This window comes from Oncorhynchus gorbuscha, linkage group LG15 (assembly GCF_021184085.1).
Source record: "Oncorhynchus gorbuscha isolate QuinsamMale2020 ecotype Even-year linkage group LG15, OgorEven_v1.0, whole genome shotgun sequence".
Taxonomy (NCBI): domain Eukaryota; kingdom Metazoa; phylum Chordata; class Actinopteri; order Salmoniformes; family Salmonidae; genus Oncorhynchus; species Oncorhynchus gorbuscha.
In genome coordinates this window covers 32,554,340-32,567,497 of record NC_060187.1, presented here as the reverse complement: position 1 = coordinate 32,567,497, position 13,158 = coordinate 32,554,340, and positions in this window count along the sequence as shown.

The window sequence follows — 13,158 nt, the reverse complement described above, 5'->3', positions numbered from 1 at the left end:
CCTCATTTTTATACCCTAGTGAAACAGGAAGTGATGTAGTGGCTCAATATAGTTCCTTAAGACTTAGATCAACTTAAATAAGTGGAATTTAATTTGTGGTTTAATTTTGGTAGAAGTTATTTACAATAATCTTTAAGGATGCCATTAATTGTGAAACCTTGATTTGGAGGATATTGATTTTCAATTAAATCAATAAATTATTTTGGTGGGTTCCATTGAAACATTAATAAAGTACTGTATTTCTCACATGTTGGTATTTTGAGTTTATCTCTATGATTATATTGTTTATATTTGTTTAAGCATTGTTTGTGCTTTGCCAGTCAGGGGTGCCAGTAATTTTTTGAAGCCCACTGTAGGATGCCACCTTTCATACATAAGTGATGTTATTGTGAAGTGGAAATATCTAGGAGCAATAACGGCTCAGCTGCAAAGTGGTAGGCCACACAAGCTCACAGAACGGGACCACCGAGTGCTGAAGCGTGTAGAAATCGTCTGTCGTCGGTTGCTATATTCACTACCAAGTTCCAAACTGCCTCTGGAAGCAATGTCAGCACAATAACTGTTCGTCAGGATCTTCATGAAATGGGTTTCCATGGCAGAGCATCCCTACACAAGCCTAAGATCACCATGCGCAATGCCAAGCGCCTGCTGGAGTTGTTTAAAGCTCACCGCCATTGGACTCTGGAGCAGTAGAAATGTGTTCTCTGGGGTGATGAATCACACCTCACCATCTGGCAGTCCAAAAGACAAATCTGGGTGTGGCGGATGCCAGGAGAATGCTACCTTCCCCAATGCATTGTGCCAACTGTTAAGTTTGATGGAGGAGGAATGATGGTATGGGGCTGGTTTTCATGGTTCAGCCTAGGCCCCTTAGTTCTAGTGAAGGGAAATCCTAACGCTAGAGCATAGAAAATTCTGTGCTTCCAACTTTGTGGCAAAAGTTTTGGGAAGGCCATTTCCTGTTTCAGCATGACAATACCCCCAAGTGAGGTCCAAAAGTTTTTCGAGATTGGTGTGGAAGAACTAGACTGGCCTGCACAGACCCCTGACCTTAACCCCATCGAACACCTTCGGGGTGAATTGAACTGCGAGCCAGGCCTAATCACTCAAAATCAGTGCCCTACCTCACTAGTGCACTTGTGGCTATGGGAGAAAGTCCCCGCAGCAATGTTCCAAAATCTAGTGGAAAGTCTTCCCAGAAGAGTGGAGGCTGTTATAGCAGCAAAGGGGGGGGGGGCAACTCCATATTAATGCCCATTATTTTGGAATGAGATGTTCAACGAGCAGGTGTCTACATACTTTTGGTCACGTAGTGTACCTGACACATAATCAGTATAATGAGACCACTGGTTCTGTGGCATTTTTCTTTACATAAAAATCATAAATTAAAGACGTGCTCTGGTACTTTGGCGACTAGTAAATATTTTTTAAACCTCCCACTTTGGGCTGGATGTGTCAATGTGTAGTTCATACATGCATAATCTATGAGTCTTACCTCAATTAGCCACGAAACCTCTAGTTTGAAAGATAGTTTTCTGGAAGATGTGTGGCGCCATTTTCCATACATTTAACTCCACATGGGCCAGCCCCCTAGCAATTTGAGTTTCAACCAACAGCCCCTCACCATTTGAGTACCAGCTAGAAAGACGCACACACAGTAGAGCGAGAGAGAGAGCAATGACGTGGTGCACACATCTGCACATTTGTGACGTCGATCGTAATTTTCGGCTCATGTGTTACTTTCAGAACTAATGGCTAAAAATAATACAAAGGTACTGGAGAATATCTTTAACTTTAAGCAAACTTCAGAACAAATGGAGGAAGCCATTTATGAGAGCAATACTGTATGCGCAAGAAAATTAATTCCAACTTTCCCATCTCTCTATATGATATGCTAATAAGGAATTCCGAACACACATTAAAATGGTGGCAGCTTCTTACAGTTCCTCATCAATGCATTTTGCTGAAATGTACTGTTTGCAATATGCAATTAATAAGTTGTTGAACGCTTTGAATGAATCCCATTCTAAATGTAATTGTCTCCATTCCCCAGAGGCCCAGTGACAAGCCTGGCGACGGTGCCTGTCACTAGAAACAGCCTCATCTTTAATCTTCATTTGATGACTTTCACTCAGTCAGCTGCTGTAGCATAATTCAATGTGAGAGAGAGAGCCAGAGAGGTAGCATGGAGAGGTAGTATGGCAGGTTTCATACAGACCTATTTCTGTCATTCAGACTGGGGGTGTCTCTCATCTGTTGAGTCATACACTTCAAAAGCTTCCACACCACCTGAACACTACATGGGCGGCTGTAGTGTATGTTAGGATGTTTCTGTTTTCTGAAGTCCTGGTTTTTCATCCCGGAAATCTTAAAGCATGGGGAGTCACATCCAGAAGATCCAACGCTTTCTAAGAAAATTGCCATATTTAGACAGCTGCCTTTAGAACTCGTGAAGTTTTCTGGCTTAGTAGTGAGTGATTGAGTGAGTGAGTGAGTGAGTGAGTGAGTGAGTGAGTGAGTGAGTGAGTGAGGGAGGGAGGGAGGGAGGGAGGAGGGAGGGAGGGAGGGAGGGAGGGAGGGAGGGAGGGAGGGAGGGAGGGAGGGAGGGAGGGAGGGAGGGAGGGAGGGAGGGAGGGAGGGAGGGAGGGAAGTTTGAACTGTTGCTTGACTTCAGTAGGACACATACAAACACCTTATCTGTACCAGCAGAGTTGACTGACACACCATACTTGAAGTGATTAAATTAGTTCATGCTGTGCTGGCACAGCTTGACGTACATTTATCCTTAAACTCATATGAGCAATTTCAACGAGCACCTCAACCTCTCTGTGGATGCTGCACACTACATTGTGGAGGCGGGGCACATCATCATCTGTCAGGACTGTTTGCCCCAGTACAGAGCTCCTGGTTTACATGGCCATACTATTGGGAAGCAAATTGCCTCTCTTCCCTTCTCAGTAATCACCAGATTCTGACATCTCACTCTTGCACACACACATACACACTCCGATTATGATTACATTGAGCCAAGGTTAGCAAGTATGTTTAAACCAAACAAGAATCCCTGTTCTGCCTCCTGTTCTTATAGAAAATGAATACATTGCAATCAATTCACACAATCCAGTGAGCTTTCAAATCAATCATTGAATGAACATGGACAGATGCATAGTCTGTTAGGCAGCATATAATGCAGTGTCTTACCAAGGGAACCATACCTGACCCATTGGGTTGAGAGGAAATGATTGTGGGCTCTATTTTCGGCTGGCGCTAAGGAGGCGCAAGTCTCAAATGCACGTTAGTTCGCAATTTCATCATGGAAAAACTGGCGCACTGGAATTTTCCACCCCTTATGCCAGGTTCAGCAATTTACCTGTCTAACATCAGCTTGCTTGCAATGAGTTGTGAGGGGTGGCAATATCTAAGGTGTGTCCTTAAAAACAAGTGCAAAAGTGACCATTTCATGCAGCACTAAAGGGAAGTTTTAAGACCCACCAAAAGCAGGTCTAAAGAGTAAGGCAGTCGGTAGGCCTGATCCCATGGATTTTGAGAAATTAATGTCATAATTTATCCTGGCCATACATTATACAATAAAACTGTATTAATCCCAGAAGGGCAATTCGTTCAGGGCTGACAGGATGCTTCAAACAGGACAAACACAGACAGACAGTATAAAACATTTAATATAAACACTTATTAAGACATCAGTGCATGATGCAATTTAAGAAACTAAAAGTTAAATGGTAGCCACAGTTTTAATTAATTGCAGGGCTAAACTATCTCTGGAATAGTCCCTAGATCTTCCTTGGTGGTCCAGGCGGATGGCCTAGGGCACAAACAAGGCCCTGCGCCTATTGGTGGGACACTTGAGACAGCAGGAGGTTGGAGGCGTCCAAGGGGGAGCAACCGGACCTGCGGGTTGAGGACATGGGTGCTGTCACCCAGGATATCATAGGCCTTCCTCCTGGCCTTCTGCTCAAAGAATGAGGCCAGACTTCTGAGAGGCCCCCAGGTGATCTTAGAGCAGGTGTTCACAATGGCTTGGAGGCTGTTCCTGTTCTTGACAGAGAGGGATGTGAACCAGCATCTGAAAGAGAAACACAGAATGCTCTCGATGAAAGAACTGTTAAAGGTTTGTAGTATTGATTTGTGGACACTGAATGAGTTCAGTTTCCTGAGAAAGTATTGTCTCTGGTGGGCTTTTTTGATAATGGTGTCTGTGTTTTGTTCAAATTTCAGGGTGTTATCAACGATGCTACCAAGATATTTATACTGGTCCAAAATGTCCATCTCCTTACCATGGATGATCACTGGGTCCATCCGGTGGGGCTTAATCCTGAAGTCAACAACCATTTCCTTCATCTTGGAGACATTCAACTCCAGCAGTGCACTGCCACACCAGTCAATGAAGTCCTGAAGGGCTGGGCCGTGGTCAGTCCCTGTGCAAGTAGGGTGTCTGACATGGTACCATTAGTATAGACTCTCTGTGGCCTGTCAGTTTTTAAAAAATCCATAATTATCTATGCATAGTCACTTTATTAACTCTAACTACATGTATATATTACCTTAATTACCTCGACACCGGTGCCCCCGCACATTGACTCTGTACCGGTAGCCCCTGTATATTGTTATTTTACTGCTGCTCTTTAATTATTTATTTCCTTAAAACTGCATTGTTGGGGGCTTGTAAAGTAAGCATTTCACGGTAAGGTCTACACCTGTTGTACTCGGCGCATGTGACAAATAAAATTTTATTTTTACTGATCCCTCCAAACTCACATTCCTCATTTCTGTTGTACTCGGCGCATGTGACAAATAAAATGTTATTTTTACTGATCCCTCCAAACTCACATTCCTCATTTCTGACAGCATGCTTACAGCTGCCATGATTTTAATATCCTGCCAGGCTGCCCTATAGTTCACCTGCTCAAACTTCTACTCAATCTGGTTTTTAGATAGATTTTTAGCTTGTCTAATGGCTTGCTTGACTTCCTTGTTAACTATTTTTTTCTGCTCCACCTTACCTGTGAAAAATACCCTTTTTTCTCATTAAGAATGCCCTTGAGCTCCTTGGTCACCCAGGGTTTGTTGGGGGAAATAGTAATCTGTTTCGTTGGGATTATTGAATCAACACAAAAAGTTATGTATTTTGACACTCTTGGTACTTGTTAAATTAAGCTGGAGCATAACTCTAAGAACAGTTCCCAATTGGTGCAGTCTAAACAGCCTGGCAGTGCATCAATACTTTGGGCAGTCCATGTTTGAACTATTCTCACCTCCCTCTCTACTCTCTTCACCACTGGAGTGTAGGCAGGGGCGAGTAGAACGATATGGTGATCAGCTGATCCGAGGAGATGCAGAGGGAGTGACCTATAGGCTCCTGGGACTGAGACATAGCATGATCCAGAATCCTATTTTGGCAAGTGGCAGAAGTCACATATTGATGATAGCCTTTTAGTGCTTTATCCATGGGACAATGGTAAAAAGGACAGACTTGGGAGAATCTGGTGATATTGTATCCAGTTTATGAAGGGTGTTTTTTAAGAGCTCTGTGGCTTCATCAACATTAGCACGTGGGCGGATATACTGTAAACAACAACATAGAATAGTTGGGGGAATTCACGAGGCAGATAAAATGGGCAGAAAGAGACAGCAAGAAGTTCAATGTAAGATTCACAGACTTTGTCTCTCACTAATACTGTGTTGCCAGTAGCGGTAAAATCACTGGAAATCAAAGCCAGGAAAAAATGCAATATTACAACCTATGTGTTGCGATAATTGTGTTGTTGGCTCTATAACCTGTTAGTTCATATGCCTTGCCACCGTTATATATAGGCCTACGGTGTGTGTGTGTGTGTGTGTGTGTGTGTGTGTGTGTGTGTGTGTGTGTGTGTGTGTGTGTGTGTGTGTGTGTGTGTGTGTGTGTGTGTGTGTGTGTGTGTGTGTGTGTGTGTGTGTGTGTGTGTGTGTGTGTGTGTGTGTGCACGAAGTCCCTACAAGAATAGTAAACAAACAAAAATCTGACCAACCGGGGACATTTTGTTCATCCCCACGAGGTCAAATGCTATTTCTAGAGGGTTTAGGGTTAAGGGTAGGGTTAGAATTATGTTAAGGGTTAGGGTTAGGAACTAGGGTTAGGGTTAAGGTTAGGTTTTTGAGTTAAGGTTAAGGTTAGAGTTACGGTTAGGGTAAGAGTACAGGTTAGGTTTAGGGAAAATAGGATTTGGAATGGGACTGAAACGTGTGTCCCCACAAGGTCAGCTGTACAAGAGTGTGTGTGTGTGTGTGTGTGTGTGTGTGTGTGTGTGTGTGTGTGTGTGTGTGTGTGTGTGTGTGTGTGTGTGTGTGTGTGTGTGTGTGTGTGTGTGTGTGTGTGTGTGTGTGTGTGTGTGTGTGTGTGTAAAAAACATGTTGACTCACCCTACAGTGTATTTGGAAAGTATACAGACCCATTGACTCTTTCCACATTTTGTTACGTTACAACCTTATTCTGAAATTGATTAAATGACTTGTTTTCCTCATCAATCTAGACACAATACCCCATAATAATGAAGCAAAAACAGGTTTCTAGAACACCCCCCAAAACAAAAAATAGAAATACATGACTTACATAAGTATTCAAACCCTTTTATATGAGACTCAAAAAATGAGCTCAGGTGTATCCTGTTTCCATCGATCATCCTTGAGATGTTTCTACAACTTGATTGGAGTCCACCTGTGATAAATTCAATTGATTGGACATGATTTGGAAAGGAACACACCTGTCTATATAAGGTCCCACAGTTGACAATGCATGTCAGAGCATAAACCAAGTCATGAGGTCGAAGGAGTTGTCCATAGAACCCGATGGTCACTCTGACAGAGCTCCAAAGTGGACAAGGCATAGATCTGGGGAAGGGTACAAAAATGACTCTTCAATGGAAGAAGTTTGGAAACACCAAGACTCTTCCTAGAGCTGGCTGCCCGGCCAAACTGAGCAATCGAGGGAGAAGGGCCTTGTTAAGGGAGGTGACCAAGAACCCAATGGTCACTCTGACAAAGCTCCAGAGTTCTGCTATGGAGATGAGAGAACCTTCCAGAAGGACAACCATCTCCGAAGTACTCCACCAATCAGTCCTTTATGGTAGAGTGGCCAGACTGAAGCTACTCCTCAGTAAAAGGCATATGACAGCCAACTTTTAGTTTGCCAAAAGGCATGTAAAGACTCTCAGACCATGAAAAACAAGACTCTCTGGTCTGATTAAACCAAGATTGAATTCTGTTCGGCCTGAATGCCAAGTGTCACGTCTGGAGGAAACCTGGCACCATCCCTACAGTGAAGCATGGTGGTTGCAGCAGCATGTTGTGGGGATGTTTTCAGTGGCAGGGACTGGGTGTCATGTTTTGTCTTATATTGTCTTGTCATTTTGCTTTCCCTTCTGTTCGTTTTCCCCCTGCTGGTCCTTTTAGGTTCGTTCCCTTTTTTCTCTCTCCCTCCCTCTCTCTCTTCTCTCTATCGTTCCGTTCCTGCTCCCAGCTGATCCTATTCCCCTAATCAATCTTCTATTCTTTTCACACCTGTTCCGTATCTTGCCCTCTGATTAGAGTCCCTATTTCTCCCCTTGTCTTCCGTTTCTGTCCTGTCGGATCCTTGTATATTGTTCACCGTGCTGTGTCTTTGTCTCGCCCTGTCGTGTCGTGTTTCCCTCAGATGCTGCGTGTGAGCAGGTGTCTGAGTCTGCTACGGTCGGTGCCTTCCCGAGGCAACCTACAGTTTATGGTCGAGTCTCCAGTCTGTCCTCGTCACCACGAGTGGAATTCGTTTTTGATGCTTTGTTCACCGCTCCGATTTGTCTAGGAGTATTGCATATTTCCTTTACTGGAATAAAGACTCTGTTTTCGCCAAGTCGCTTTTGGGTCCTCATTCACCTGCATAACAGAAGGATCCGACCAAAGAATGGACCCAGCGACTACAGACGCTCGTAACACTGCCGTCGAGATCCAAGGAGCCATGCTCGGCAGACACGAGCAGGAATTGTCTGCTGCTCGTCATGCCGTGGAGAACCTGGCCGCTCAGGTTTCCGACCTCTCTGGACAGTTCCAGAGTCTTCGTCTCGTGCCACCTGTTACTTCCTGGTCTGCCGAGCCTCCGGAACCTAGGGTTAATAACCCACCTTGTTATTCCGGGCAGCCCACGGAGTGCCGCTCCTTTCTCACCCAGTGTGATATTGTGTTCTCTCTCCAACCCAACACATACTCTAGAGAGAGAGCTCGGGTTGCTTACGTCATATCACTCCTTACTGGACGGGCTCGAGAGTGGGGCACAGCTATCTGGGAGGCAAGGGCTGATTGTTCTAACAATTACCAGAACTTTAAAGAGGAGATGATTCGGGTTTTTGACCGTTCAGTTTTTGGTAGGGAGGCTTCTAGGGCCCTGGCTTCCCTATGTCAAGGTGATCGATCCATAACGGATTACTCTATAGAGTTTCGCACTCTTGCTGCCTCTAGTGACTGGAACGAGCCGGCGCTGCTCGCTCGTTTTCTGGAGGGACTCCACGGAGTGGTTAAAGATGAGATTCTCTCCCGGGAGGTTCCTTCCAGTGTGGACTCTTTGATTGCTCTCGCCATCCGCATAGAACGACGGGTAGATCTTCGTCACCAAGCTCGTGGAAGAGAGCTCGCGTTAACGGTGTTTCCCTGCTCCGCATCGCAACCATCTCCCTCCTCTGGCTCAGAGACTGAGCCCATGCAGCTGGGAGGTATTCGCATCTCGACTAAGGAGAGGGAACGGAGGATCACCAACCGCCTGTGCCTCTATTGCGGACTTGCTGGACATTTTGTCAATTCATGTCCAGTAAAAGCCAGAGCTCATCAGTAAGCGGAGGGCTACTGGTGAGCGCTACTACTCAGGTCTCTCCATCAAGATCCTGTACTACTATGTCGGTCCATCTACGCTGGACCGGTTCGGGTGCTACATGCAGTGCCTTGATAGACTCTGGGGCTGAGGGTTGTTTTATGGACGAAGCATGGGCTCGGAAACATGACATTCCTTTCAGACAGTTAGAGAAGCCTACGCCCATGTTCGCCTTAGATGGTAGTCATCTCCCCAGTATCAGATATGAGACACTACCTTTAACCCTCACAGTATCTGGTAACCACAGTGAGACTATTTCCTTTTTGATTTTTCGTTCACCTTTTACACCTGTTGTTTTGGGTCATCCCTGGCTAGTATGTCATAATCCTTCTATTAATTGGTCTAGTAATTCTATCCTATCCTGGAACGTTTCTTGTCATGTGAAGTGTTTAATGTCTGCTATCCCTCCCATTTCTTCTGTTCCCACTTCTCAGGAGGAACCTGGCGATTTGACAGGAGTGCCGGAGGAATATCATGATCTGCGCACGGTCTTCAGTCGGTCCCGAGCCAACTCCCTTCCTCCTCACCGGTCGTATGATTGTAGTATTGATCTCCTTCCGGGGACCACTCCTCCTCGGGGTAGACTATACTCTCTGTCGGCTCCCGAACGTAAGGCTCTCGAGGATTATTTGTCTGTGTCTCTTGACGCCGGTACCATAGTGCCTTCTTCCTCTCCGGCCGGGGCGGGGTTTTTTTTTGTTAAGAAGAAGGACGGTACTCTGCGCCCCTGCGTGGATTATCGAGGGCTGAATGACATAACGGTTAAGAATCGTTATCCGCTTCCCCTTATGTCATCAGCCTTCGAGATTCTGCAGGGAGCCAGGTGCTTTACTAAGTTGGACCTTCGTAACGCTTACCATCTCGTGCGCATCAGAGAGGGGGACGAGTGGAAAACGGCGTTTAACACTCCGTTAGGGCATTTTGAGTACCGGGTTCTGCCGTTTGGTCTCGCCAATGCGCCAGCTGTTTTTCAGGCATTAGTTAATGATGTTCTGAGAGACATGCTGAACATCTTTGTTTTTGTCTACCTTGACGATATCCTGATTTTTTCACCGTCACTCGAGATTCATGTTCAGCACGTTCGACGTGTACTCCAGCGCCTTTTAGAGAATTGTCTCTACGTGAAGGCTGAGAAGTGCTCTTTTCATGTCTCCTCCGTTACTTTTCTCGGTTCTGTTATTTCCGCTGAAGGCATTCAGATGGATCCCGCTAAGGTCCAAGCTGTCAGTGAGTGGCCCGTTCCAAGGTCACGTGTCGAGTTGCAGCGCTTTCTAGGTTTCGCTAATTTCTATCGGCGTTTCATTCGTAATTTCGGTCAAGTTGCTGCCCCTCTCACAGCTCTTACTTCTGTCAAGACGTGTTTTAAGTGGTCCGGTTCCGCCCAGGGAGCTTTTGATCTTCTCAAAGAACGTTTTACGTCCGCTCCTATCCTCGTTACTCCTGACGTCACTAGACAATTCATTGTCGAGCTTGACGCTTCAGAGGTAGGCGTGGGAGCCATTCTATCCCAGCGCTTCCAGTCTGACGATAAGGTTCATCCTTGCGCTTATTTTTCTCATCGCCTGTCGCCATCGGAACGCAACTATGATGTGGGTAACCGCGAACTGCTCGCCATCCGCTTAGCCCTAGGCGAATGGCGACAGTGGTTGGAGGGGGCGACCGTTCCTTTTGTCGTTTGGACAGACCATAAGAACCTTGAGTACATCCGTTCTGCCAAACGACTTAATGCACGTCAAGCTCGTTGGGCGTTGTTTTTCGCTCGTTTCGAGTTTGTGATTTCTTACCGTCCGGGTAGTAAGAACACCAAGCCTGATGCCTTATCCCGTCTCTTTAGTTCTTCTGTGGCTTCTACTGATCCCGAGGGGATTCTTCCTTATGGGCGTGTTGTCGGGTTGACAGTCTGGGGAATTGAAAGACAGGTTAAGCAAGCACTCACGCACACTGCGTCGCCGCGCGCTTGTCCTAGTAACCTTCTTTTCGTTCCTGTTTCTACTCGTCTGGCTGTTCTTCAGTGGGCTCACTCTGCCAAGTTAGCTGGTCATCCCGGCGTTCGAGGTACTCTTGCTTCTATTCGCCAGCGCTTTTGGTGGCCTACTCAGGAGCGTGACACGCGCCGTTTCGTGGCTGCTTGTTCGGACTGCGCGCAGACTAAGTCAGGTAACTCTCCTCCTGCCGGTCGTCTCAGACCGCTTCCCATTCCTTCTCGACCATGGTCTCACATCGCCTTAGACTTCATTACCGGTCTGCCTTTGTCTGCGGGGAAGACTGTGATTCTTACGGTTGTCGATAGGTTCTCTAAGGCGGCACATTTCATTCCCCTCGCTAAACTTCCTTCCGCTAAGGAGACGGCACAGATCATCATCGAGAATGTGTTCAGAATTCATGGCCTCCCGTTAGACGCCGTTTCAGACAGAGGCCCGCAATTCACGTCACAGTTTTGGAGGGAGTTCTGTTGTTTGATTGGTGCGTTCGTCAGTCTCTCTTCCGGGTTTCATCCCCAGTCTAACGGTCAAGCAGAAAGGGCCAATCAGACGATTGGTCGCATACTACGCAGCCTTTCTTTTAGAAACCCTGCGTCTTGGGCAGAACAGCTCCCCTGGGCAGAATACGCTCACAACTCGCTTCCTTCGTCTGCTACCGGGTTATCTCCGTTTCAGAGTAGTCTGGGTTACCAGCCTCCTCTGTTCTCATCCCAGCTTGCCGAGTCCAGCGTTCCCTCCGCTCAAGCGCTTGTCCAACGTTGTGAGCGCACCTGGAGGAGGGTGAGGTCTGCACTTTGCCGTTACAGGGCACAGACTGTGAGAGCCGCCAGAGAGTGTGGCTTTCCACTCGCAACCTTCCCCTTACGACAGCTTCTCGTAAGTTGACTCCGCGGTTCATTGGTCCGTTCCGTGTCTCCCAGGTCGTCAATCCTGTCGCTGTGCGACTGCTTCTTCCGCGACATCTTCGTCGCGTCCATCCTGTCTTCCATGTCTCCTGTGTCAAGCCCTTTCTTCGCACCCCGTTCGTCTTCCCTCCCCCTCCCGTCCTTGTCGAGAGCGCACCTATTTACAAGGTACGTAGGATCATGGACATGCGTTCTCGGGGACGGGGTCACCAATACTTAGTGGATTGGGAGGGTTACGGTCCTGAGGAGAGGAGTTGGGTTCCGTCTCGGGACGTGCTGGACCGTTCGCTGATTGATGATTTCCTCCGTTGCCGCCAGGATTCCTCCTTGAGTGCGCCAGGAGGCGCTCGGTGAGTGGGGGGGTACTGTCATGTTTTGTCTTATATTGTCTTGTCATTTTGCTTTCCCTTCTGTTCATTTTCCCCCTGCTGGTCCTTTTAGGTTCGTTCCCTTTTTTTCTCTCCCCTCCCTCTCTCTCTTCTCTCTATCGTTCCGTTCCTGCTCCCAGCTGATCCTATTCCCCTAATCAATCTTCTATTCTTTTCACACCTGTTCCGTATCTTGCCCTCTGATTAGAGTCCCTATTTCTCCCCTTGTCTTCCGTTTCTGTCCTGTCGGATCCTTGTATATTGTTCACCGTGCTGTGTCTTTGTCTCGCCCTGTCGTGTCGTGTTTCCCTCAGATGCTGCGTGTGAGCAGGTGTCTGAGTCTGCTACGGTCGGTGCCTTCCCGAGGCAACCTACAGTTTATGGTCGAGTCTCCAGTCTGTCCTCGTCACCACGAGTGGAATTAGTTTTTGATGCTTTGTTTACCGCTCCGATTTGTCTAGGAGTATTGCATATTTCCTTTACTGGAATAAAGACTCTGTTTTCGCCAAGTCGCTTTTGGGTCCTCATTCACCTGCATAACACTGGGAGACGAGTCAGGATCGAGGGAAAGACATATTTATTTGAATTTGATTTAACCTTTATTTAACCAGGAAGGGCTCATTGAGATTTAAAATATATTTTTCAAGAGCATCCTTGTGTAATAGTATAACTTTAGACCGTCCCCTCGCCCATACCCTGGCGCGAACCAGGGACCCTCTGCACACATCAACAACAATCACCCACGAAGCATCGTTACCCATCGCTCCACAAAAGCCACGACCCTTGCAGAGCAAGGGGAACTACTACTTCAAGGTCTCAGAGCAAGTGACGTCACCGATTGAAACGCTATTTAGTGCGCACCACCGCTAACTAAGCTAGTCGTTTCACATCCGTTACACTTGCCAAGACAGGCAGCACCAAGTCATTACAAAAATTACAGACAAACAACAAGAAAAACTAAAAGTAATCTAGTAAAAACCATAGAATTCACAAGAGTATAACAAAATAAAAAA